The following is a 26,927-nucleotide window of genomic DNA, read 5'->3' as shown; positions in this document are numbered from 1 at the left end:
CTGTTCATCCAAAGCCAATTCCAATTGGATGTTCATCCTGTGGATTCCCCATGGGAGTTAAACACTTTCATGACTGTGTCCAGGATAAGATGGATGGCATGAGCTGTGCACATTTAACAGCATCTACAAGGTCAGCTATAGATCACACTGCCTGTAGAATTACTGCCAGGATTGGAAAAACTAAGCCCAGTCATTTTATTGTAGCATGTTTCAAAACAGCAGTGTATGAATTTTTCGGGAATTTGTCAGACCTTGGCTATGAATTGATTACCATTATTTAAATGGAGGAAAGCTTACTACAGCAACTACAAGGTTAAGGGGTTTTTGATACTTTATCCTACCAATATATAGTCATTAGGTAAATGGCAAGACTTACATGAGAACAAAACATGAGGTCAGGCTCATTTGATATGCTGAAGAGGAGAGTCATACAGAAATATCTATTCTCTAATCCTTGGATCAAGAACATTCATTTGATGTCAGCTTTTTTGTCTCATACTTTAAAGAGACACTCCACCCAAAAATTCTATCTTTCCTATAGATAGTGTGCTTGTTAGTATATGAAATAAAGAAAAATCTGGTCTCCATGATCCTCAACTTAAATATCTCCACATCTGAGAACCTAGCTCATTTTATAAAGTGCCACTTCTCCCTCAGAGCAGAACTCTTCAGTTCAGCAGCTTTTGAGGTTACATTCTGTGCATCCATCAGAGCATTTCTCCAAATATACCCCAGCATGTACTGGAACAACTGCAAAGATATCACAACCTTTTTCCAATTAAAGGAACTATACTTTAGGTTATTTATCAGGTCTGTGGTGGTCCAAAACCTGGTACCCCTACTAATCAGCTGTTCTCGGTATCTCTGCAGGCCAAATGTTCGCAGTTGTGGAGCTGAACAGTACAGCTTGGAGAACTGTGTAGTGGACGCTGCTGGGTACTCCAGATCCATGGACAGCATTGTGGCTCTGTGATTAGCACTGTGGGCTTGCAGGTCCGGGGTTCAAATCCCACTAACATCTGCAAGGAGTTTGTATGTTCTCCCCGTGTTTGCGTGGGTTTCCTCCGGGTACTCCGGTTTCCTCCCACATTCCAAAGACTGATAGGGAATTTAGATTGTGAGACCCAATGGGGACAGTGATGATGAGGTCTGTAAAGAGCTGTGGAAATGAATGTTGCTATATAAGTGAGCAAATAAATCCGCTCCTATTCATTGAAGCAGGAGTGGCTCTGCAGTACCCAGCAGTGGGCACTACACAGTTGATGAAGTTGTGATGTTCAGCTCCATGGCCGTTAAGAACAGCTTGGAGTGTTCAGCATGTACACCAGATCAAAGTAGGGGCTTGTGGACAGGCTATTAATATAAAAGTAGGGGAACAACCATTTAATCTGAAGCTTTTTGGTGTAAATTGTAATTAATTTTTGAAAGGGCACATCTGTGACTTTCCCAAAGACAAAAAATGGAAGCTGCTCATTAAGTTGCACCATTTTCTGTCTTTGGTAATAAAAAAAAATCTGTCAGGACTATGTAGTTACTGCCTTTCTAATAAATTCCTCACACTTTTTTTAAACTGGCAAGTCACAAAAAGTCATAAAGTCGGCAATGTTTCTGCTTAAAAAAATCCATAGAAAACAAAAAGCAAAAAACACAAATATCCTGAACTGTCCCACAAGGGTTGCCGTGATGTGGCGGGATGGCTTGTACATTATTTTGATCAAAATTATGTTTACGAAATACCCTTATTATTATTATTACTACCTTTATGCATTATTTGCAGTTTATTTTTTACTTTTTAGTTCAGGATATTTGTGTTTTTTGCGTTCTGTTTTGTCTGGTTAATGGTCATGTGTTAATATGCACTTACATTGTGCATACACATTAACTTACTTTTCTCAGTTCAGACTCCAGGTTTTTTATAAAAAAAAAATCCATGCATATTTTTCACATTTATCCATGTATATTTATTTCCATTTCTAGATGCAGAAATGCATCGAAAAATGTGACAACAATGCCAGCCTAAATGTTTCACCTGGAATTTTAGAGTCCCCATTAAAAACGATGGGTAAAATTCACAAAAAAAATGGTGTTTCCGCAATAGAAATTGATATGTTGCAATTTAAAAAAAAAAAAAAAAAAAAAAGCAACAAAAAGACAAATTCACTCTCTGCAACAACAAAAAATCCAACAAGTGGAGGAAATTAAACTACTTATTTCATGTCACTTCTTTCCACAAACATTGTTGCATGGACAAGTGATTGCTACATGGTTGAGCAGCCATATTACAGCATTTCACACCAATATCCATGATCAGCATCAACTCAAGAGTTATAAATATGTTATATAAAAAACACAGCCTTCCCCATTAACAGCACTTTACCCTAACAGGGCACATTCAGTAGTGAAGGGTCACAGTCTACAGATGGGACATTCAGCTCATAATGTCTGTAAAGTGCTGTGGAATTAATGGCGCCATATAACTGAGTAAAATACATAAATAAATAGGAACGTTTAAACCTTTGTCTTCGGAGTTGATGGGTGACTTATTGTCTAACCAGATACAGGATCTCTGTTCATTGTGCAACTTTATTAATTGTGGACCATCCAGTGTGATAATTGCTCCCATTTCCATGATTATTTTGGTGAAAATTGGAACAGCATACTACTATAATTGTGGGTGCACAGGTCTTCACAGCAGTTCATCCAATACTTGCCCAAGTCCATAGCAAGAAAAAAGGAAAGCAGCACTCCAAAAATTTCAGGTGAATAGATGGATTTATTCAGACCAACAAGCCACGCCATGATGGTCTGAATAAATAGATCTATTCACCTGAAATTTTTGGAGTGCTGCTTTCCTTTTCTCTTGTTAAAAAGATAGATAGATAGATGAATAGATATATATATATATGATAGATAAATAGATAATAGATAGATAGATAGTTAAATAGATAGATAATAGATAGATATATGACAGATAGATAGATAGATGATAGATAGTTAAATAGATGGATAGATAGATAGATATATGATAGATAGATAGATAGATAGATAGATAATAGATTGATGATAGATAGATAGATAGATAGATAGATAGATAATAGACAGATAGATGAAAGATAGATAGACAGATAGATAATAGATAGATATATGATAGATAGATAGATAGATAGATAGATAGATAGATAGATAGATAGATAATAGATAGTGTTCTGTCCTCACTAAATGAAGCAGAATTCATGTAGCTTATACAGGCAGCTAAACCGCTATACCGGTGTCCAATAAGGAGATTGTAGTTGATGCTGTGCTTTATTGAACGTGATGGTATATTGGTGTGGTGAAACTACAAGGAAAATATATATACACTGAGTCAATACAGGGTGCATCAGGAATTCATATATACACAATACATTATAAATCAACATCTGCAACATGGAGGCTGAACTAACCATAATCCTTTGCAAAGGCTACCAGGATGCATTGCAACCTTACCAGAATGCACTGCAAAAGCTTACCAGAATGCACTGCAATGGAGGGAAAAGTACAAGCAAAGTGAAAGTAAAACACAATAACACTGCGGTTATGACTCTGGTCACCAGAGGGAGCCAAAAACACTGAAAACCTTAACAAGCAGAAAACCAAAGATTATGAATTAGATGTTGGAGACAGAATAGATAGATAGATAGATAGATAGATAGATAGATAGATAGATAGATAGATTCAGTACGCTCATCTGGCATCAGTCGAATATCCCTTCGGTGAATATTAGCTACTCACAAATGGCACCCTTACAAATCCAGCTGCTGCAGCACCTCAACGAGGATGACCCAGATCGGGGCGCTGAATTTGCAGAATGGGCAAAACAAAAATTGAAACAGGACCCTCAGTTTAAACAGAACATTATGTTCAGTGATGAGACAAACTTTTTTGGTGGGTCATTTATATGGATACACCTAAATAAAATGGAAATGGTGACAGTTTTCTTGCATAGGGTGTCTTGCATTGAAATCTGCTGCAATGACCCGGGTACTGCGTTCACCAGACATCAACACAATTTCTATCCGCTCCTCACGTGTTAACCTCTGCGACATGTCAATGGCTGTAAACAAAGAGAAACTTGTAAATAACTCATGAAAGAATAAAGTTACGTTAAAACCGAGCACATCATTGTTTTTCTTGTGAAATTCTCAATAAGTTTGATGTGTCACATGACCCTCTTCCCATTGGAAAAAATACAGTTGAATCCAAAATGGCCGACTTCAAAATGGCCGCCATGGTCACCACCCATCTTGAAAAGTTTTCCCCCTCCCATATACTAATGTGGCACAAACAGGAAGTTGATATCACCAACCATTCCCATTTTATTTAGGCCCACCCTGTGTGTATATATATACAGTTGTGGCCAAAAGTATAGACACCCCTGCAATTCTGTCAGATAATACTCAGTTTCTTCCTGAAAATGATTGCAAACACAAATTCTTTGGTATTATTGTCTTCATTTAATTTGTCTTAAATGAAAAAACACAAAAAGAATTGTCCTAAAGTCAAATTGGATATAATTCCACACTAAACAAAAAAAAGAGGGTGGACAAAAGTATTGGCACTGTTTGAAAAATCATGTGATGCTTCTCTAATTTGTGTAATTTACAGCACCTGTAACTTACCTGTGGCACCTAACAGGTGTTGGCAATAACTAAATCACACTTGCAGCCAGTTGACATGGATTAAAGTTGACTCAACCTCTGTCCTGTGTCCTTGTGTGTACCACACTGACCATGGAGAAAAGAAAGAAGACCAAAGAACTGTCTGAGGACTTGAGAAACCAAATTGTGAGGAAGCATGAGCAATCTCAAGGCTACAAGTCCATCTCCAAAGACCTGAATGTTCCTGTGTCTACCGTGCGCAGTGTCATCAAGAAGTTTAAAGCCCATGGCACTATGGCTAACCTCCCTAGATGTGGACGGAAAAGAAAAATTGACAAGAGATTTCAACGCAAGATTGTGCGGATGTTGGATAAAGAACCCCGACTAACATCCAAACAAGTTCAAGCTGCCCTGCAGTCCAAGGGTACAACAGTGTCAACCCGTACTATCCGTCAGCGTCTGAATGAAAAGGGACTGTATGGTAGGAGACCCAGGAAGACCCCACTTCTTACCCCGAGACATAAAAAAGCCAGGCTGGAGTTTGCCAAAACTTACCTGAAAAAGCCTAAAACGTTTTGGAAGAATGTTCTCTGGTCAGATGAGACAAAAGTAGAGCTTTTTGGACAAAGGCACCAAAATAGAGTTTACAGGAGAAAAAAAGAGGCATTCACAGAAAAGAACACGGTCCCTACAGTCAAACATGGCGGAGGTTCCCTGATGTTTTGGGGTTGCTTTGCTGCCTCTGGCACTGGACTGCTTGACTGTGTGCATGGCATTATGAAGTCAGAAGACTACCAACAAATTTTGCAGCATAATGTAGGGCCCAGTGTGAGAAAGCTGGGTCTCCCTCAGAGGTCATGGGTCTTCCAGCAGGACAATGACTCAAAACACACTTCAAAAAGCACTAGAAAATGGTTTGAGAGAAAGCACTGGAGACTTCTAAGGTGGCCAGCAATGAGTCCAGAACTGAATCCCATAGAACACCTGTGGAGTGATCTAAAAATGGCAGTTTGGAGAAGGCACCCTTCAAATATCAGGGACTTGGAGCAGTTTGCCAAAGAAGAATGGTCTAAAATTCCAGCAGAGCATTGTAAGAAACTCATTGATGGTTACTGGAAGCGGTTGGTCGCAGTTATTTTGGCTAAAGGTTGTGCAACCAAGTATTAGGCTGAGGGTGCCAATACTTTTGTCTGGCCCATTTTTGGAGTTTTGTGTGAAATGATCAATGTTTTGCTTTTTGCTTCATTCTCTTTTGTGTTTTTTCATTTAAGACAAATTAAATGAAGATAATAATACCAAAGAATTTGTGTTTGCAATCATTTTCAGGAAGAAACTGAGTATTATCTGACAGAATTGCAGGGGTGTCAATACTTTTGGCCACAACTGTATATATATATATATTATTATTATTATTTATTTATATAGCACCATTGATTCCATGGTGCTGTACATGAGAAGGGGTTACATACAAATTACAGATATCACTTACAGTAAACAAACTAACAATGACAGACTGATACAGAGGGGAGAGAGGACCCTGCCCTTTCGGGCTTACATGCTACAGGATGGTGGGGAAGGAGACAGTAGGTATATATATATACTGTATATATACAGCTCTGGAAAAAAAAAAAGAGACCACTGCACAGTTTTACAAAAATCAGCTTCTCTACATGTCTGACAGCCATTCCATTCCAGTGTCAGTTGAATTCCAACCAGAGTACACCTCATTCTACTTAATATGCTTCTGATTAGGTGATCACCTGAACCAAATCTTATGTAACAAAGGAAAGTATATAAAAAAAAACCTGCTGTGGTGTTCACAATCCTCTTGCAATAGGACAAGCTGGATGGCAAAACAAGTGCTAGTAATATCCCAAAAGTAATAGGAATGAAAAAATAACTTTTAACCATGCTAGAGGAATTGAAAAGAAAAGTCTTGAGTGAGGAAAAGAAAGGCTCAATTCTGGCTTTACTAGCAGAGGGATACAGTGAGTGTCATGTTGCCTCCTTCCTTAAAATTTCTAAGACGGCTGTCCATTACAACAAGGTCAAGCAGCAGACAATGGGAACAACAAACCTACAGACCGGCAGAAGGCAAAAATGACTCTCCACTGACCGGGATTACCATCATCTTATTCAAATGTCACTCAGCAACCACAGGATGACATCAAGTGACCTACAAAAGGAATGGCAAATGGCAGCTGGGGTGAAGTGCATGGCAAGAACAGTTTGTAACAGGCTCCTAGAGGCAGGGCTCAAGTCATGTAAAGCTAGAAAAAAGCCTTTCACAACGAGAAGCAAAGGAGAGCCAGGCTGAAGTTTGCCAAAGACCATAAGGACTGGACCATAGAGGACTGGAGTAAGTCTAATTTTCAGCTTTTGCACAACACTTGGTCGTCTAATGGTTAGACGGAGACCTGGAGAGGCGTACAAGACACAGTGTCTTGCACCCACTGTGAAATTTGGTGGAGGATCGGTGATGATCTGGGATGCTTCAGCAAGGCTGGAATTGGGCAGGTTAATCTTTGCAAAGGACGTATGAATCAAGCTGCATACTTGATTCCTTCTGCACAGGCAATATTCCTCAACTATGAGGACTGTTTCTTTTCCAGCAGGATAATGCGAAATGCTGCATAGGTAGGTCCATCAGTGTGTGAATGAAGGACCACCACATCAAATCCCTGTCATGGCCAACCCAATCTCCAGACCTGAACCCCATTGAAAACCTCTGGAATGTAATCAAGAGGAAGATGGATAGTCACAAGCCATCAAACAAAGAACTGCTTACATTTTTGTACCAGGAGTGGCATAAGGTCACCCAAAAGCAGTGTGAAAGACTGGTGGCAAGCATGCCAAGATGCATGAAAGCTGGGATTAACCAGGGCCGCCATCAGGGCATGACAGCCCTTACATGTATATGGGGCCCGGTGATTAGGGGGGCCCAACCACGCTGGCAGCCCGGTCTGCACTAGGGCCCCCCTGCATTTTATTCAGGCTTCTGCTTTTTTTAAAATGAAGACCCAGCGCCTGCCGGGCCCCCCGGGCAGGCCACCCCCGCACCATGGTCCAGCCAGCGCCGCAATCCCCCCCCGCACAATGGTTCAGCCACAGCGCCGCCCTCACCTGATGCCACACACACTGCTCTGATCCTCCACTTCCTCATTCAGTCAGTGAGTGTGCCACGTCGGACTGGGAGAGGGATGGAGCCTCAGCCTCGCCGCTGGAGTGTGGCCAGATAACAAGGTAAGAAGAAATTTTTTTTTATGAGAGCGGCGATCCGGGGGGCCCAAGGCAGACTGTGAGATGGGGGCAGAATGCTGGAAGCTGGGGCAGAATGCTGGAAGCTGGGGACAGAATGCTGGACGCTGGGGGCAGAATGCTGGATGCTGGGGCAGAATGCTGGATGTGAGGGCAGACTGTGAGACGGGGCAGAATGCTGGACATGGGGCAGAAGAATGCTGGATGCTGGGGCAGAATGCTGGAGACTGGGGCGGAATGCTGGGGCAGAATGCTGGAGACTGGGGCAGAATGCTGGACATGATGGGGCAGAATGCTGGACGCTGGGGGCAGAATGCTGGATGCTGGGGGCAGAATGCTGGACGCTGGGGCACAATGCTGGACACTGGGGTATAATGCTGGAAGCTGGGGCAGAATGCTGGACATGAGGGCAGATTGTGAGACGGGCACGGGGCTGAATGCTGGACATGGGTCAGAAGAATGCTGGACGCTGGGGCAGAATGCTGGAGACTGGGGCAGGATGCTGGGGCAGAATTCTGGACATGGGGCAGAATGCTCGAAGCTGGGGCAGAATGCTGGAGACTGAGGCAGAATGCTGGACGCTGGGGGCAGAATGCTGGACATGGGGGCAGATTGTGAGATGGGGCAGAATGTTGGAAGCTGGGGCAGAATGCTGGATGCTGTGGGCAGAATGCTGGACACTGGGGGCAGAATGCTGGACATGAGGGCAGACCGTGAGATGGCACAGAATGCTGGATGCTGGGGCAGAATGCTGGAGACTGGGGCAGGATGCTGGGGCAGAATGCTGGAGACTGGGGCAGAATTCTGGACATGGGACAGAATGCTTGAAGTTGGGGCAGAATGCTGGAGACTGAGGCACAATGCAGACATGGGGGCAGAATGCTGGATGCTGGGGGCAGAATGCTGGACGCTGGGGGCAGAATGCTGGACATGGGGGCTGACTGTGAGACGGGGCAGAATGCTGGAAGCTGGGGCAGAAAGCTGGACATGGGGCAGAATGCAGACATGGGGGCAGAATGCTGGACCTGAGGGCAGACTGTGAGAAGGGGCAGAATGCTGGACATGGGGCAGAAGAATGCTGGAGACTGGGGCAGAATGCTCGAAGCTGGGGCACAATGCTGGATGCTGGGAGCACAATGCTGGATGCTGGGGGCACAATGCTGGACGCTGGGGGCACAATGCTGGACGCTGGGGGCAGATTGTGAGATGGGGCAGAATGCTGGAAGCTGAGGCAGAATGCTGGAGATGGGGCAGAATGCAGACATGAGGGCAGAATGCTGGACGCTGCGGGCAGAATGCTAGACGCGGGGGGGGCAGAATGCTGGACGCTGGGGGCAGAATGCTGGACACTGGGGGCAGAATGTTGGATGCTGAGGGCAGGATGCTGGACACTGGGGGTAGAATGCAAAACACTGGGGCAGAATGCTGGACATGGGGGCAGAATGTGACAGTGAGACACAGGAGAGGGCAGAATGTGACAGTAAGACACAGGAGGAGGCAGAATGTGAGACACGGGGCATGATTGGAGACACGGCGCATGATTGAAGACAGATGGGGCAGGGTCATGGGGCAGGATGGATACTATATAGACAGATGGGGCAGGAGGGGAGATCATTTGGGGGATATTATTACCATAGGGGCTAATTAAGGGATATTATTACTGCAGTGATGTATTTATTTTATTTTTTTGAGTTTACTGTTTTAAATGGGGGGGCGGTCCTGTTACTGTGTAGAGTGATACTATGTTGCCTTTTTTCTTCATGTGGTGTAATGTAGAAGTTGGAAAAAAAATAAGTAATGTGTTCTGCAAGCGGAGCTCTGGATAACTGTGTTATTTCCTGCAGAGACTAGTCCTGGCTGGAAGACGTGATGGCGATCTGTGCTGGATGAAAGATGAAAAGCAAGGATGAAGGACTTCACCTAGAGACATCACTGGTGAGTTAGTGTGTTAACTGTACACTGACACTATACATTGCATACTAAATACAGAGGTCCTATGTATAATGTCACCAGTGATCACTGTGTTACATGTACATTATATACAGAGCTCCTGTGTATAATGTCATTGATCACTATATTACCTGTACACAGACACTGCATACTAAATACAGATCTCCTGTGTATAATGTCACTTATGGTCATAGTATTATGCTTTTTTATTAATGGTCAGTATTGTAGTATTCAGTCACCATGTGCTGGTAATATGTGGTCTGGGCATGGTGCAGTGGTATTTGTCTCTTGCATGTGCTATTATTTGGTCACTTTGTGGTGGTAATTTGTGGTCTGGTCATGGTGCAGTGGTATTTGTTCCTTGTATGTGATATTATTCGGTCACTATGGTAGTAATATGTGGTCTGGTCATGGTATGGCGGCATTTGTTCCTTGTATGTCTTATTATAGGTCACTATGTGGTGGTAATATGTGGTCTGGACATGGTATAGCAGTATTTGTTCCTTGTATGTGGTATTATAGGTCACTATGTGGTGGTAGTATGTGGTCTGGACATGGTGCGATGGTATTTGTTCCTTGTATGTGATATTATAGGTCACTATGGTAGTAATATGTGGTCTGGACATGGTGTAGCGGTATTTGTTCCTTGTATGTGGTATTATAGGTCACTATGTGGTGGTAATATGTGGTCTGGACATGGTGCCATGGTATGCCATGGTATGTGATATTATTGGTCATTTTTAAAAATTGAAAAATAAATAAAAATATAGCTAAAGTGTATTGCATATTTTAACAAATATTTAATAGGTTACAGTAGAGTAGGGCCTGGCCAAAAGTGTCTACCCTGTTATGGTGGCGGCTTAAAAAAATCTTTTGGCCAAAGCAAAAGCTGCTGGCTATACAGTGGGGAAAAAAAGTATTTAGTCAGTCAGCAATAGTGCAAGTTCCACCACTTAAAAAGATGAGAGGCGTCTGTAATTTACATCATAGGTAGACCTCAACTATGGGAGACAAACTGAGAAAAAAAAATCCAGAAAATCACATTGCCTGTTTTTTTTTCATTTTATTTGCATATTATGGTGGAAAATAAGTATTTGGTCAGAAACAAGCAATCAAGATTTCTGGCTCTCACAGACCTGTAACTTCTTCTTTAAGAGTCTCCTCTTTCCTCCACTCATTACCTGTAGTAATGGCACCTGTTTAAACTTGTTATCAGTATAAAAAGACACCTGTGCACACCCTCAAACAGTCTGACTCCAAACTCCACTATGGTGAAGACCAAAGAGCTGTCAAAGGACACCAGAAACAAAATTGTAGCCCTGCACCAGGCTGGGAAGACTGAATCTGCAATAGCCAACCAGCTTGGAGTGAAGAAATCAACTGTGGGAGCAATAATTAGAAAATGGAAGACATACAAGACCACTGATAATCTCCCTCGATCTGGTGCTCCACGCAAAATCCCACCCCGTGGGGTCAGAATGATCACAAGAACGGTGAGCAAAAATCCCAGAACCACGCGGGGGGACCTAGTGAATGAACTGCAGAGAGCTGGGACCAATGTAACAAGGCCTACCATAAGTAGCACACTACGCCACCATGGACTCAGATCCTGCAGTGTCAGACGTGTCCCACTGCTTAAGCCTGTACATGTCCGGGCCCGTCTGAAGTTTGCTAGAGAGCATTTGGATGATCCAGAGGAGTTTTGGGAGAATGTCCTATGGTCTGATGAAATCAAACTGGAACTGATTGGTAGAAACACAACTTGTCGTGTTTGGAGGAAAAAGAATACTGAGTTGCATCCATCAAACACCATACCTACTGTAAAGCATGGTGGTGGAAACATCATGCTTTGGGGCTGTTTCTCAGCAAAGGGGCCAGGACGACTGATCTGGGTACATGAAAGAATGAATGGGGCCATGTATCGTGAGATTTTGAGTGCAAACCTCCTTCCATCAGCAAGGGCATTGAAGATGAAACGTGGCTGGGTCTTTCAACATGACAATGATCCAAAGCACACCACCAGGGCAACGAAGGAGTGGCTTTGTAAGAAGCATTTCAAGGTCCTGGAGTGGCCTAGCCAGTCTCCAGATCTCAACCCTATAGAAAACCTTTGGAGGGAGTTGAAAGTCCGTGTTGCCAAGCGAAAAGCCAAAAACATCACTGCTCTAGAGGAGATCTGCATGGAGGAATGGGCCAACATACCAACAACAGTGTGTGGCAACCTTGTGAAGACTTACAGAAAACGTTTGACCTCTGTCATTGCCAACAAAGGATATATCACAAAGTATTGAGATGAAATTTTGTTTCTGACCAAATACTTATTTTCCACCATAATATGCAAATAAAATGAAAAAAAAAACAGACAATGTGATTTTCTGGATTTTTTTTCTCAGTTTGTCTCCCATAGTTGAGGTCTACCTATGATGTAAATTACAGACGCCTCTCATCTTTTTAAGTGGTGGAACTTGCACTATTGCTGACTGACTAAATACTTTTTTTCCCCACTGTATGTGTGACCTGGTGATGGGAACTGTTAATGTGTGATAGGTGAGAAGTGGAGTTTTTCCAAGAGAGAGCGGTGGGACTGTGGACAGTTCGAGGGGTGGAGCCTGGGCGGAGTCTCAAGGGGGCCCCGAAAATTTTGCCAGTATGGGGCCCCGAAATTCCTAGTGGCAGCCCTGGGATTAACAATCATGGTTATTCCACAAAATATTGATTTCTGCACTCTTCCTGAGTTAAAACATTAGTATTGTTGTTTCTAAATGATTATGAACTTGTTTTCTTAGCATTATTTGAGGTCTGCAAGCACTGCATGTTTTTGTTCTTTTGACCATTTCTCATTTTCGGAGAATAAATACAAAATTTATTGCTTGGAAATTCGAAGACATGTTGTCAGTAGTTTATAGAATAAAAGAGTAATTCACATTTTACTCAAAAATATACCTATAAAGAGAAAAATCAGACAAACTGAATATTTTGCAGTGGTCTCTTAAGTTTTGCCAGAACTGTAAATATGTATTTACTGTATATAGTGACTGCCACTTTCCTGGGTGTCATGTGCGGTGAATACACACATTATGAGGGGCTGGAGCTCAGGTAGACATTGGTGTATTTACTTTTATCCACAGAACAAACAGAGAGCAGCGTGTTCAGAGCATTGTGCACACACTGATACTGGCATAATGTGAGCGCTGCCACATTATAGACAAACAGCCATACATGAATGCACTGCATACACACTGTGGGGAGTGCCACCTATACACCTATAACACACACATGGATCCATACCTGCCAGTATTCCAGGAAAGCAAAGCTCCTACAGACCTGCTGCATTGGCTGTCCTTATATAATAATAGAAGCATCTGTATTATATATATATATATATATATATATATATATATACATATATATATATATATATATATATTGCAGATCACTTAAAAAATGTACATATTTCCAAAAATAATTGCGCATCTGTAGACAGAAACTTGCAGGAGAGAAATGCATTGCTTACTACATTTTATATGAATGTAACTCATTTTTTAGGAATATGTCATATGAGATCTACAAGACAGAAGGATAATAGATGATAGAAATATGATAGATAGATAGATAGAGGATTATCCTATTGTATATAATTATCCTATAATAATTCTAGATTGTGAGCCCTATCAGGGACAGTGATGATAATGTTTGCAAACTGTAAAGTGTTGTGGAATATGTTAGTGCTATATAAAAAATAAAAGATTATTATTATTATTACTAATTATCCTACTGGCTTGGCCCTTGCAAAATTTTCGCACATTGGTCGTCGGGGGCACAGGCAATCTCAGAAAAAGCAAGCTGGTCAAATATAAATGTATTTCATGAGATGATGAACACAGACAAGTATGTATATATGTAGATTGGTAATATAATAAATTGGTTTGATAAGCGGGGGCTAAAAAATGATGAGGTGCCACCTGCAAGTCATTGTGCCTTTCTGCAGGTTTATGAAAATGAATGTTTAAACTGTATTTAGTGATAAAATTGTGACTATGTGGTTTGTTTGGCTATTTTCTTGCTGAAGGGAGCAAGTTTACCTTTCAAATTGTGTATCATTTGTGTTTGCGGAGCAAAGTAAGCAGCGAAAAAGCAGTGCATGTATACAAATGTGTTTGCATATGTGACTCACCATTTGTGTGTGTGAGGCGAAGTAATCACCGAAAAAGCAGTGCATGTATACAATTGTGTTTGCATATGTGACTCACCATTTGTGTGTGTGGGGCGAAGTAATCACCGAAAAAGCAGTGCATGTATACAAATGTGTTTGCATATGTGCCTCACCTGCAGTGAAGTGCGCAATCCTCCAATGTGCCTGAAATAGGCTGAGCAAGCAGTTGAGCAGGCTGGAAAGACCCCAAGGCCAATGTTTGGATTTGTTTGTGATGTCTGTAAGCAGCTTTGTGGTAATGTGCTTTGGATTAGTGTGCTGCCACCTGCAGGTCATTTTTCCTTACTGCAGGTTTATGAAACTTAATGTTTACACTGTATTTTGTGATAAAATTGTGGATGTGTGGTTTGTTTGGCTATTTTCTTGCTGAAGCGGGCAAGTTTACCTTTCAAATGGTGTATAATTTGTGTGTGTGGGTGCAGTAGGAATGGAGATACAAAGGAATCACCGAAAAACAGTGTTTAGAAACAATAGAATAGATTGTATATAACTGATGTATATCTATAAATTACATATTGTTTATTATATTTTTGTTTATGTATCAATCATATATATATAGTTATGTGATAGCCTAGATATTGTATAAACTGTGTAGATAGACATTCTCCCATTACATATCTATCTGTAGATCTTCCTCATATTCATCTTTACCCTGTCTATGTAAGCAGATTAAAAAGATAGTTAAATGTTTATTTTGTTATTCTCCAATAACAAAGACTTGTGTAAATGTTGGGATTTCAGATGTGATTTAACAATCCTAGATGGAGAGGTGCACTAGACGTGTGGCAGGCAGAGTCCTGTGTGTGTGGCAGGCAGAGTACAGTCTGTGTGGCCGGCAGAGTCCTGTGTGAATGGCCGGCAGAGTCCTGTGTGTGGCCGGCAGAGTCCTGTGTGTGGCCAGCAGAGTCCTGTGTGTATGGAAGGCAGAGTTCTGTGTGTGTGGCTGGCTGAGTTCTTTGTGTGTGGCCGGCCGAGTCCTGTATGTGTGGACGGCAGAGTCCTGTGTGTGTGTGGCCCGCAGAGTCCCGTGTGTGTGGCCGGCAGAGTCCTGTGTGTATGGCCGGCAGAGTTCCGTGTGTGTGGCCGGCAGAGTCCCGTGTGTGTGGCCGGCAGAGTCCCGTGTGTGTGGCCGGCAGAGTCCCGTGTGTGTGGCCGGCAGAGTCCCGTGTGTGTGGCCAGCAGAGTCCCGTATGTGTGGCCGGCAGAGTCCCGTATGTGTGTGTGTGGCCGGCAGAGTCCCGTGTGTGTGGCCGGCAGAGTCCCGTGTGTGTGGCCGGCAGAGTCCCGTATGTGTGCGTGTGGCCGGCAGAGTCCTGTATGTATGGCTGGCAGAGATCTGTGTGTGTGGCCGGCAGAGTCCTGCATGTGCATGGCCAGCAGAGTCCTGTATGTATGGCCAGCAGAGTCCTGTGTGTGAGGCCGGCAGAGTCCCGTATGTGTGGCCGGCAGAGTCCTGTGTGTGCGGCCGGCTGAGTCCTGTGTGTGCGGCCGGCAGAGTCCTGTGTGTGTGGCCAGCAGAGTCCTGTATGTGTGGCCAGCAGAGTCTTGTGTGTGTGGCCGGCAGAGTCCTGTGTGTGGCCGGCAGAGTCCTGTATGTGTGACTGGCAGAGTCCCGTGTGTATTGCCAGCAGAGTCCCGTGTGTGTGGCCGGCAGAGTCCTGTATGTATGGCCGGCAGAGTCCGGTGTGTGTGGCCGGCAGAGTCCTGTGTGCGGCCGGCAGAGTCCTGTGTGTGTGGCCAGCAGAGTCCTGTATGTGTGGCCAGCAGAGTCTTGTGTGTGTGGCCGGCAGAGTCCTGTGTGTGGCCGGCAGAGTCCTGTATGTGTGACTGGCAGAGTCCCGTGTGTATTGCCAGCAGAGTCCCGTGTGTGTGGCCGGCAGAGTCCTGTATGTATGGCCGGCAGAGTCCGGTGTGTGTGGCCGGCAGAGTCCTGTGTGTGGCCGGCAGAGTCCCGTGTGTGTGTGGCCGGCAGAGTTCCATGTATGGCCGGCAGAGTCCTATGTGTGCGGCCGGCAGAGTCCTGTGTGTGCGGATGGCAGAGTCCTGTGTGTGTGGCCAGCAGAGTCCTGTATGTGTGGCCGGCAGAGTCTTGTGTGTGTGGCCGGCAGAGTCCTGTGTGTGGCCGGCAGAGTCCTGTATGTGTGACCGGTAGAGTCCCGTGTGTGTGGCCGGCAGAGTCCCATGTGTGTGGCCGGCAGAGTCCCGTGTGTATTTCCGGCAGAGTCCCGTGTGTGTGGTGGGCAGAGTCCCGTATGTGTGGCCAGCAGAGTCCCGTGTGTGGCCGGCAGAGTCCCGTATGTATGGCCGGCAGAGTCCTGTGTGTGTGGCCGGCAGAGTCCTGTGTGTGGCCGGCAGAGTCCAATATGTGTGGCCAGCAGAGTCCCGTGTGTGTGTGGCCGGCAGAGTCCTGTGTGTGTGGCCGGCAGAGTCCTGTGTATGTGGCCGGCAGAGTCCTGTGTGTGTGGGGCGGCAGAGTCCCATGTATGGCCGGCAGAGTCCTGTGTGTGTGGCCGGCAGAGTCCCGTATGTGTGTGGCCGGCAGAGTCCTGTGTATGTGTGGCCCGCAGAGTCCTGTATGTATGGCTAGCAGAGTCCAGTATGTATGGCGGACAGAGTCCCGTGTGTGTGTGTGGCGGCAGAGTCCCATGTATGGCCGGCAGAGTCCTGTGTATGCGGCCAGCAGAGTCCTGTGTGTGCGGCCGGCAGAGTCCTGTGTGTGTGGCCAGCAGAGTCCTGTATGTGTGGCCAGCAGAGTCTTGTGTGTGTGGCCGGCAGAGTCCTGTGTGTGGCCGGCAGAGTCCTGTATGTGTGACTGGCAGAGTCCCGTGTGTATTGCCAGCAGAGTCCCGTGTGTGTGGCCGGCAGAGTCCTGTATGTATGGCCGGCAGAGTCCTGTGTGTGTGGCCGGCAGAGTCCTGTGTGTGGCCGGCAGAGTCCCGTGTGTGTGTGGCCGGCAGAGTTCCATGTATGGCCGGCAGAGTCCTATGTGTGCGGCTGGCAGAGTCCTGTGTGTGCGGATGGCAGAGTCCTGTGTGTGTGGCCAGCAGAGTCCTGTATGTGTGGCCGGCAGAGTCTTCTGTGTGTGGCCGGCAGAGTCCTGTGTGTGGCCGGCAGAGTCCTGTATGTGTGACCGGTAGAGTCCCGTGTGTGTGGCCGGCAGAGTCCCGTGTGTGTGGCCAGCAGAGTCCCGTGTGTATTTCCGGCAGAGTCCAGTGTGTGTGGCCGGCAGAGTCCCGTGTGTGTGGTGGGCAGAGTCCCGTATGTATGGCCGGCAGAGTCCTGTGTGTGTGGCCGGCAGAGTCCCGTGTGTGTGGTGGGCAGAGTCCCGTATGTGTGGCCAGCAGAGTCCCGTGTGTGTGGCCGGCAGAGTCCCGTATGTATGGCCGGCAGAGTCCTGTGTGTGTGGCCGGCAGAGTCCTGTGTGTGGCCGGCAGAGTCCAATATGTGTGGCCAGCAGAGTCCCGTGTGTGTGTGGCCAGCAGAGTCCTGTGTGTGTGGTCGGCAGAGTCCTGTGTGTGTGGCCGGCAGAGTCCTGTGTATGTGGCCGGCAGAGTCCTGTGTGTGTGGGGCGGCAGAGTCCCATGTATGGCCGGCAGAGTCCTGTGTGTGTGGCCGGCAGAGTCCCGTGTGTGTGGCCGGCAGAGTCCCGTGTGTATTTCCGGCAGAGTCCCGTGTGTGTGGCCGGCAGAGTCCCGTGTGTGTGTGGTGGGCAGAGTCCCGTATGTATGGCCGGCAGAGTCCTGTGTGAGTGGCCGACAGAGTCCCGTGTGTGTGGTGGGAAGAGTCCCGTATGTGTGGCCAGCAGAGTCCCGTGTGTGTGGCCGGCAGAGTCCCGTATGTATGGCCGGCAGAGTCCTGTGTGTGTGGCCGGCAGAGTCCTGTGTGTGGCCGGCAGAGTCCAATATGTGTGGCCAGCAGAGTCCCGTGTGTGTGTGGCCGGCAGAGTCCCATGTGTGGTCGGCAGAGTCCTGTGTGTGTGGCCGGCAGAGTCCTGTGTGTGGCCGGCAGAGTCCAATATGTGTGGCCAGCAGAGTCCCGTGTGTGTGTGGCCGGCAGAGTCCTGTGTATGTGGCCGGCAGAGTCCTGTGTGTGTGGGGCGGCAGAGTCCCATGTATAGCCGGCAGAGTCCTGTGTGTGTGGCCGGCAGAGTCCCGTATGTGTGTGGCCGGCAGAGTCCTGTGTATGTGTGGCCAGCAGAGTCCTGTATGTATGGCTGGCAGAGTCCAGTATGTATGGCGGACAGAGTCCCGTGTGTGTGTGGCGGCAGAGTCCCATGTATGGCCGGCAGAGTCCTGTGTATGCGGCCAGCAGAGTCCTGTGTGTGCGGCCGGCAGAGTCCTGTGTGTGGCCGGCAGAGTCCTGTGTGTGCGGCCGGCAGAGTCCTGTGTGTGTGTGTGGCCGGCAGAGTCCTGTGTGTGGCCGGCAGAGTCCTGTGTATGTGGCCGGCAGAGTCCTGTGTGTGTGGGGCAGCAGAGTCCCATGTATGGCCGGCAGAGTCCTGTGTGTGCGGCCGGCAGAGTCCTGTGTGTGTGTGTGGCCGGCAGAGTCCTGTGTATGTGTGGCCAGCAGAGTCCTGTATGTATGGCTGGCAGAGTCCTGTGTGCGGCCGGCAGAGTCCTGTGTGTGCGGCCGGCAGAGTCCTGTGTATGTGGCCGGCAGACTCCTGTGTGTGTGGGGCGGCAGAGTCCCATGTATGGCCGGCAGAGTCCCGTGTGTATGGCCGGCAGAGTCCTGTGTATGTGTGGCCCGCAGAGTCCTGTATGTATGGCCGGCAGAGTCCTGTGTGTGTGGCCGGCAGAGTCCTGTGTATGTGTGGCCTGCAGAGTCCTGTATGTATGGCCGGCAGAGTCCTGTGTGTGTGGCCGGCAGAGTCCTGTGTATGTGTGGCCCGCAGAGTCCTGTATGTGTGGCCCGCAGAGTCCTGTGTGTGTGGCCGGCAGAGTCCTGTGTGTGTGGCCGGCAGAGTCCTGTGTATGTGTGGCCCGCAGAGTCCTGTATGTATGGCCGGCAGAGTCCTGTGTGTGTGGCCGGCAGAGTCCTGTGTATGTGTGGCCCGCAGAGTCCTGTATGTATGGCCGGCAGAGTCCTGTGTGTGTGGCCGGCAGAGTCCTGTGTATGTGTGGCCCGCAGAGTCCTGTATGTGTGGCCCGCAGAGTCCTGTGTGTGTGGCCGGCAGAGTCCTGTGTGTGTGGCCGGCAGAGTCCTGTGTATGTGTGGCCCGCAGAGTCCTGTATGTGTGGCCCGCAGAGTCCTGTGTGTGTGGCCGGCAGAGTCCTGTGTGTGTGGCCGGCAGAGTCCTGTGTATGTGTGGCCCGCAGAGTCCTGTATGTATGGCCGGCAGAGTCCTGTGTGTGTGGCCGGCAGAGTCCTGTGTATGTGTGGCCCGCAGAGTCCTGTATGTATGGCCGGCAGAGTCCTGTGTGTGTGGCCGGCAGAGTCCTGTGTATGTGTGGCCCGCAGAGTCCTGTGTGTGTGGCCGGCAGAGTCCTGTGTGTGTGGCCGGCAGAGTCCTGTGTATGTGTGGCCCGCAGAGTCCTGTATGTATGGCCGGCAGAGTCCTGTGTGTGTGGCCGGCAGAGTCCTGTGTATGTGTGGCCCGCAGAGTCCTGTATGTGTGGCCCGCAGAGTCCTGTATGTATGGCCGGCAGAGTCCTGTGTGTGTGGCCGGCAGAGTCCTGTGTATGTGTGGCCCGCAGAGTCCTGTATGTATGGCCGGCAGAGTCCTGTGTGTGTGGCCCGCAGAGTCCTGTATGTGTGGCCCGCAGAGTCCTGTATGTATGGCCGGCAGAGTCCTGTGTGTGTGGCCGGCAGAGTCCTGTGTATGTGTGGCCCGCAGAGTCCTGTATGTATGGCTGGCAGAGTCCTGTGTGTGTGGCCGGCAGAGTCCTGTGTATGTGTGGCCCGCAGAGTCCTGTATGTGTGGCCCGCAGAGTCCTGTGTGTGTGGCCGGCAGAGTCCTGTGTGTGTGGCCGGCAGAGTCCTGTGTATGTGTGGCCCGCAGAGTCCTGTATGTATGGCCGGCAGAGTCCTGTGTGTGTGGCCGGCAGAGTCCTGTGTATGTGTGGCCCGCAGAGTCCTGTATGTATGGCCGGCAGAGTCCTGTGTGTGTGGCCGGCAGAGTCCTGTGTATGTGTGGCCCGCAGAGTCCTGTATGTGTGGCCCGCAGAGTCCTGTGTGTGTGGCCGGCAGAGTCCTGTGTGTGTGGCCGGCAGAGTCCTGTGTATGTGTGGCCCGCAGAGTCCTGTATGTGTGGCCCGCAGAGTCCTGTGTGTGTGGCCGGCAGAGTCCTGTGTGTGTGGCCGGCAGAGTCCTGTGTATGTGTGGCCCGCAGAGTCCTGTATGTATGGCCGGCAGAGTCCTGTGTGTGTGGCCGGCAGAGTCCTGTGTATGTGTGGCCCGCAGAGTCCTGTATGTGTGGCCGGCAGAGTCCTGTGTGTGTGGCCGGCAGAGTCCTGTGTATGTGTGGCCCGCAGAGTCCTGTGTGTGTGGCCGGCAGAGTCCTGTGTGTGTGGCCGGCAGAGTCCTGTGTATGTGTGGCCCGCAGAGTCCTGTATGTATGGCCGGCAGAGTCCTGTGTGTGTGGCCGGCAGAGTCCTGTGTATGTGTGGCCCGCAGAGTCCTGTATGTATGGCCGGCAGAGTCCTGTGTGTGTGGCCGGCAGAGTCCTGTGTATGTGTGGCCCGCAGAGTCCTGTATGTATGGCCGGCAGAGTCCTGTGTGTGTGGCCGGCAGAGTCCTGTGTATGTGTGGCCGGCAGAGTCCTGTGTGTGTGGCCGGCAGAGTCCTGTGTATGTGTGGCCCGCAGAGTCCTGTATGTATGGCCGGCAGAGTCCTGTGTGTGTGGCCGGCAGAGTCCTGTGTATGTGTGGCCCGCAGAGTCCTGTATGTGTGGCCCGCAGAGTCCTGTATGTATGGCCGGCAGAGTCCTGTGTGTGTGGCCGGCAGAGTCCTGTGTATGTGTGGCCCGCAGAGTCCTGTATGTATGGCCGGCAGAGTCCTGTGTGTGTGGCCGGCAGAGTCCTGTGTATGTGTGGCCCGCAGAGTCCTGTGTGTGTGGCCGGCAGAGTCCTGTGTGTGTGGCCGGCAGAGTCCTGTGTATGTGTGGCCCGCAGAGTCCTGTATGTATGGCCGGCAGAGTCCTGTGTGTGTGGCCGGCAGAGTCCTGTGTATGTGTGGCCCGCAGAGTCCTGTATGTATGGCCGGCAGAGTCCTGTGTGTGTGGCCGGCAGAGTCCTGTGTATGTGTGGCCCGCAGAGTCCTGTATGTATGGCCGGCAGAGTCCTGTGTGTGTGGCCGGCAGAGTCCTGTGTATGTGTGGCCGGCAGAGTCCTGTGTGTGTGGCCGGCAGAGTCCTGTGTATGTGTGGCCCGCAGAGTCCTGTATGTATGGCCGGCAGAGTCCTGTGTGTGTGGCCGGCAGAGTCCTGTGTATGTGTGGCCCGCAGAGTCCTGTATGTGTGGCCCGCAGAGTCCTGTATGTATGGCCGGCAGAGTCCTGTGTGTGTGGCCGGCAGAGTCCTGTGTATGTGTGGCCCGCAGAGTCCTGTATGTATGGCCGGCAGAGTCCTGTGTGTGTGGCCGGCAGAGTCCTGTGTATGTGTGGCCCGCAGAGTCCTGTATGTGTGGCCCGCAGAGTCCTGTATGTATGGCCGGCAGAGTCCTGTGTGTGTGGCCGGCAGAGTCCTGTGTATGTGTGGCCCGCAGAGTCCTGTATGTATGGCCCGCAGAGTCCTGTATGTATGGCCGGCAGAGTCCTGTGTGTGTGGCCGGCAGAGTCCTGTGTATGTGTGGCCCGCAGAGTCCTGTATGTATGGCCCGCAGAGTCCTGTATGTATGGCCGGCAGAGTCCTGTGTGTGTGGCCGGCAGAGTCCTGTGTATGTGTGGCCCGCAGAGTCCTGTATGTATGGCCGGCAGAGTCCTGTGTGTGCTCTGCATTCGTTACTTGCTCTGCTGCTTGTCCTCTGTGATGCAGATGCTTTTTACTTACAAATAAAAGGCCAATTTGTAAAAAGTGATAATGTCTTTCAAGTAAAAGATATATTGTCTTCCAGTTATCTCGAGATGCAATGGTTATTCGCTGGCACTGAATCCCGGAGCCATAATTACACATGCAGCCTCCATTTCTCTTCAGATCTTGAATATTGTAACCAGAATTAATGAAGCTCGCAACACAAATGCTTTTTCTTCAGTGATTTTCACGTCGATGGTTCTAAGAAGAGTCACCAGGGGGCGATAGAGCGCCGTGCATACACTGCGGTCCTGCTCCCAGGAGGAGAAGCTGCATACAGCAGGGGACATACATGGGGTCTGATGGAGACCCGCACATCCCAAATCTAACAAGGTCACCGAGAGGTCACAAGAACTTTGGAGGGAAATAAAATACTCACAGAGAAAACAAACCAAGCTGACAGTGTTTGGAGAGGCACAGAGAGAGGGGGCAGGGGGTGCACACTATGCAGATACATGTATATACTGTAACACCTTGTTTACACAAGCTTCATGTCTTCTCGTGTCTTCTAGAAATAAACAGCAGCTGAGAAAATACCTCATTACTCTACATTACACCTAGCCCCCCCAAAAATAGTAATCATTTATTTTAAGTAAGAAAACACTTGACATGATAAATAAATGGATAAGTGCAGGACATTGAGGAGGCATGGAGGATACTGATGTAACAGGGAAAAACCCAAATGGTTCCTACACAAAGAAAACTCCTGCAAAGTGACAGCATGATTATTGCAGAGGATCCAATTTACTAAGGATGATGATGAGGAGGAGAGGGAAGAAGATGCTGGCAGACACCTAAGAGCTCGGATCTAAGAAGCACCAGCAGTTCTTCAGCTCATTCCTTATAGCTTCTCCTTCTGAAGTTGTAGAGGGTCCTGGGTGATAGAAGCTAAAGCTCAGCTGCCCTAGTCAGAGGTGCCAGTAAGTGCCTGGCCAATTGTCCTGAGCTCTTGTGAAGAACATCTGAGCTGTTTGCATTGTTTTAGTGGTCTCCTAATGAATCTCCACACAGCTGGACCCCTCACTCCGGGCAATGAGAGCTCTCACCCCAAAGTGACCTCAGCCCTGCTCCCACTGAGGATGGCTTACCGTCTGCTAAAGCCATTTGCAGGCAAGGAAAGCAATGCTGGCAGGATAGATGGATGGATGATAGACAGATAGATAGAGAGTGTATATATATATATATATATATATATATAACTATTTATTGCAATATATTCTATATAATGTGTGTGTGTATATATACTAAAAGTAATAGTAATGTGTGTATATATATATATGTAGCTATATAGCAATAAATATATGCCAAGTAATGATAGTGCCAGTCCATATTTCGGATCTGCATTGATCAGGATCTGCACACCCATCGCTTTAGGATCCCCGTCCCTCTTTCTGCTGCTGAAGGTTTGCTCATTTGCACAAACGGATTTTTCAGGATAATAAGAATCATTTTGGGGACTCCTCTCACTGTAGGATATATAGGGTTGATGGGCTCGGTGCTCCCATTATTTGCACTACATTTGGATTATTCTAAACCGATCTGCACTTTACTATTGTGCCCCCTTCACTTTCCAGCTGTGATCCGCTTCTTTGAAATGATGGTATTAAGAATTTGCGTTAATTATTCCTGTTATTTTTATTTGGTAAAGGAAAATAAATATTTCGTAATACATACAATAATATTCATATGGTTTGTGCTTATTCATAATAAATATATAACTAATACAGCACATAGTTGTCCAGTATTTTTTTTCTAAAGGACGGGTATGAGTAACATAAATATATGGATTACTGGAATGTAATAGATAATAGTGAATGGATATTAAAAAGAGAGATTGACAGTTTATATAACGATAGATAGATAATATATAGATAATAGACAGATAATATATAGATAATAGACAGATAATATATAGATAATAGATAGATAGATAGATAGATAGATAGATGATAGATAGATAGATAGATAGATAGATAGATAGATAGATAGATAGATAGATAGATATTAGATAGATAGATAGATAGATAGATAATTTATAATAAATACAGAAAATGTGTAAAGGATGGATAATTTATATTAGATATAAAGTTTAGATTCGTATTACTAGTAATAGAATATATGTATTTACAACGATTTATTAGCTAATAATAGATTTATAGCCAAATTAATCTCTAAATAGTTGAAGGTAAGATTGTATTTGTATAGTTTACACGCAATAATAACATGAATGTGTGTATGTATATGTCTGTGTGTATAAATACACATGTGTATACGTTTATGTTTGTGTGTGTATGCTGCAATAAATGTGTATCCTGTACTTGTATGATATTTCTTTTTGTATGTAATATGCTTCTGTATTTGTATATAATATGTGGTTATAATATGTATATATCTATATATATATATATAATGTATGTGTGTTTATGTTTATTTGTATGCTATAATGTATGTACGTGTGCCCTGTACATGTATGTTCCCCTGTGTATTTAACATGCATTATATAAATATACATGTATGCTATATTTGTATGGTTTCTCTCTGCAGCTAACATGCATATGTGTGTGTATATAGGTGTGTGTATGTGTGTGTATATATGGGTGTATATATATGTATGTGTGTATATATATATGTGTGTATATATATATGTATATTGCGTGTATATCTGTATATATATGTGTGTGTGTGTGTGTGTATATATATGTGTGTGTATATATATGTGTGTGTGTATATATATGTGTGTGTATATATATATATATATATATGTATATTGCGTGTATATCTGTATATATATGTGTGTGTGTGTGTGTGTGTATATATATGTGTGTGTATATATATATGTGTGTGTATATAGGTGTGTGTATGTGTGTGTATATATGGGTGTATATATATGTATGTGTGTATATATATGTGTGTGTATATATATATGTATATTGCGTGTATATCTGTATATATATGTGTGTGTGTGTGTGTGTATATATATGTGTGTATATATATGTGTGTGTGTATATATATGTGTGTGTATATATATATATATATATATGTATATTGCGTGTATATCTGTATATATATGTGTGTGTGTGTGTGTGTATATATATGTGTGTGTATATATATGTGTGTGTATATGTGTGTGTGTGTATATATGGGTATATATATATATATGTGTGTGTATATATCTGTGTATGTGTATATATGTGTGTGTGAATATATATCTGTATATTGCGTGTATATGTGTGTGTATATATGGGTATATATATATGTGTGTGTGTATATATCTGTGTGTGTATAAATGTGTGTGTGCATATATATAAATGTGTGGGTATATATGTGTATATGTGTGTGTATATTTTGTATATGTGTATATATACTGCTCAAGAAAAGGGAACACTAAACAATACAATATATTGTTTAGTTTTCCCTTTATGTTTTTGAGCAGTATATATGTGTGTATATTGTGTATATGTGTGTGTATGTGTGTATATGTGTGTGTATGTATATGTATATTGTGTGTATATGTTTGAGTATGGAGCATGCAAGTTGTGAATTAGCTGTATGGGACAGTGTTTGCACTCACCTTTCTTCAACTTACAGTCCCCCTAGAGATTGTGCTGCAGAATGAGAGCTGATCCCCGGAGCTGGAGACTTCTCCTGTGCTGGGTGTCATTACTGCTTGCACCCCGACTTTCCTGCAGAAGACCCCATGACTCGTGGCTGCCCACTGACTATGACTTGCCCTCCTTCCACCATCTCCCTGCCTCTGCCGGTCAGGGTTCCATCTATGTTATGGGGACTTCTCTGAGTGCAGCACCCTTCTTAACCTTTCTCCTGCCGGAGTCCATCTATACCTGCAGGCAATGCAGCAATGAATGAGTGACCAGCACACACCCTAACTCCATCCTCTTCTCCACCCTGCCAGGATCACAGACCCTGGAAAGCACCTTAACCCTGCGGGAGAACATGAACCTCTTCATTGCTGGGGCAAGGTGGCATCTACCAGCAGCCAAGATATTACATTGGGTCATTAACTAAAGATCCCTAATTCTTTCCCACTTTCTGAAGCTGCTGTGACCATGAGATGGGGCAGAAGAGGAGCCATCACTAAACAATCTAAAGACAGCCCCCTGCCCCCCTTTATGAAAAAAAAAACTTCAGGCTTCGACCATGATTGATGGGCTCCAGGACTTGTGGTAATTGACTGCTCTGAGGTCTAAAGCAGGTTTCACTTGCAGCAAAGGGATTGGACAACAAGACAAAAACGAGAGAGGCATTTATTCCCCCTCCTCTCCATGGGAAGCTTTTGGTGTAGGTTTTTTTTGGCTTCTCTTGGAATAGATGGTTTGGTGCTGGGGGTGCAGCATTTTCCTTCCTTTAGTAACTGGCCCTGGTGTCATTAGCACTGTCATTAGGAAGCATTACTGCGCTAATACCTGAGGAGCACACAGCCCAGGACCCCCACCAAGTCACCCATTCCCACTTACTAATACTTGAACATTTTGGATCACCCCCATAGATTCTGCTTTATGCATTTCATTGGAGACTATTGCTCCCAGTTATCAGCCATTTCAGCAGAAGAAGCCTTATAAATTGCCCTGACCCATTTCCATATTACATACCATATAACTGGCTAGGAGTGATGTGCCCAGTACATATAGTGCTGTAGTGCCCTGGCTTCACATCAGTGCCACTGTGCAGGGCACAGGCTGGCTGTGGAGTGAGGAAGGCTGTGCAGCCTGTAGCCTCTCCCCTTCCCTGCCTCCCAGCCCTCCTGATTGCACGCCAGCCATTGCATTCTCTGCCTCCCCCATGTGTCTGTCGTGGAGGACTGGCTCTGGCTCCCTCTGCTTCCGGGTCCCGTCATTTTTTT

At 46.4% G+C, this 26,927-nt stretch overlaps 1 long non-coding RNA gene across 1 annotated transcript; it reads right to left on the bottom strand.

The window, feature by feature from the left end:
- Nucleotides 1-3,290: 3,290 nt before the first annotated feature.
- On the bottom strand, nt 3,291-26,662 carry LOC141092020 (uncharacterized). Its single transcript, XR_012232653.1, has 2 exons — nt 25,638-26,662; nt 3,291-4,093 (listed from the first exon to the last, which is right to left on the bottom strand). It is a non-coding gene; the product is annotated as an uncharacterized lncRNA (long non-coding RNA).
- Between the last annotated feature and the right edge of the window lie 265 nt (nt 26,663-26,927).

The sequence above is a fragment of the Dendrobates tinctorius genome, unplaced genomic scaffold (assembly GCF_039654945.1).
Source record: "Dendrobates tinctorius isolate UK_male_01 unplaced genomic scaffold, ASM3965494v1 ptg000057l, whole genome shotgun sequence".
Lineage (NCBI taxonomy): Eukaryota > Metazoa > Chordata > Amphibia > Anura > Dendrobatidae > Dendrobates > Dendrobates tinctorius.
The sequence above is the reverse complement of the archived record's forward strand: the minus strand, read 5'-3'. Positions and strand labels throughout refer to the sequence as shown.